Source organism: Pediculus humanus, genomic scaffold (genome assembly GCF_000006295.1).
Source record: "Pediculus humanus corporis 1103172107667 genomic scaffold, whole genome shotgun sequence".
NCBI classification, from domain to species: domain Eukaryota; kingdom Metazoa; phylum Arthropoda; class Insecta; order Psocodea; family Pediculidae; genus Pediculus; species Pediculus humanus.
The window spans coordinates 412266-413984 of record NW_002987276.1 but is presented as its reverse complement, the minus strand read 5'-3'; positions in this window follow the sequence as shown (position 1 = coordinate 413984).

Below are 1719 nucleotides of genomic sequence, written 5' to 3'. Positions count from 1 at the left end.
TTTGATAATAATAATAAAATTTTTTGGTAAAATTGTTGTTAATCAAATAATAATAATAAGAAGAATAAATAAAAATTGATGTGAAAACGTTTTTTAAATATTTCAATTTTCATAATATTTGTTTTAACAAATTTTATGTATTAGTTTTATTTACATAAAAATTTTATGTAAATATTTTAATAACCGGAAAAATTAATTTCTTCTCTCTTTTTATTAAATTTGTTATTTTTTTTTTAAATTGCATTGAATTGATAGAAAAAAAAAAGTTTTTAAAATAAAATTTAAAAAAATTAACCAAAACATTTTTTTTCAATAATTACAACAACAACAACAACAATAACATTTCCTTTGAAAAAAAAGTTTTAAATAAAAAAAATAATAATAATGATAATAATGATAATAATAATAATAATAATAATAATAATAATAATAATAATAATAATAATAATAATAATAATAATTTAAAAAAAAAAAGAAAAAAACAAGAGGAAAAACTTTTTTAAAAGTAACTTTTTTTTTTTTTAACAGATGATTTTTTTTTTTACAAAAGATATTAATGTAAATAAGTATTATTATTAATTTTTTTAAAAATAATAATAATAATTAATAATTTAATTGAAAACTAAAAAAAAAAAAATTTTCTGGATTAATAAAAAAAAAAAAAAATTTAAAAAATTTTTTTGCAAAAAAAAAAAAATTATTTTAAAAATAAATAATTAATTTGATAAAAGTTTATTATTATTATTATCATTATTATTATTATTTATATTTAATAAAATTAAAGAAAAAAAATTAAATAAAAGAATAAAAACTTACGGAATTTTTTTTATATTTGAAATTTAAATTTCGAGTAGCTCACGTAAGCACCAAAGATATAATGAAAGAGAATCCAGAGGTAGCGCAATCAATAAATAAACTTTTTATTATACCCAATTTTTGTGTTTGTTTGATTTCTTGCAGAGGCGTGTTCTATTCAACAACAAAAAAGAAATTATTATTAATAATAATAATCATTATTATAAAATATACAAGCCATACAATTATATTTTATTTATTTAAAAGTTTTATCATGTTATATTAAATTACATTTGATGAGTGTGTCAAATTTTCCCCATTTGTGCTCCATGATGGGCATTTTGTAAAACTTTTCTATAAAAGAAAATCACTTTAATATTTTTTTACCATTATATATCTATGTCTGAGTACTTATAGAAATAAACAATCAAATTTATATAATACAAATAATATTTCCGCCATTTTAAATGATTATCATTATAAATATGACTCATCATATTAATGCTAATATATGTATTATATGTACTTCATGAAATATTTCAAATATCAGTAAAAAATTATAATTATTATTACTTGTTATCATTATTCTGATAATTCGATATTGTTCTTAATTAATAATTAGTGTAATTAATCGTACAAAACAAATAATTCCATTATATAAATTATTAAATTGAAAAAAAAAATTGTACATGGTTCTTTTTCTAATTAATCATGTTTCGAAATTATGCTTGCCTAAATGAAAATTTATGTATTTTATGTTTATATTTACAATAAATAAATAAATAAAAAGATAAATGAAACGATTGTTAATAAATTTATTTACCTTTAACATATTTAATGTAATTATTATTCGAAAAATAAAATGAATTAAATTCGAGTCAGTCCACTTCGACATTTTTATTTAAATTTGTTCTAAACTTTATT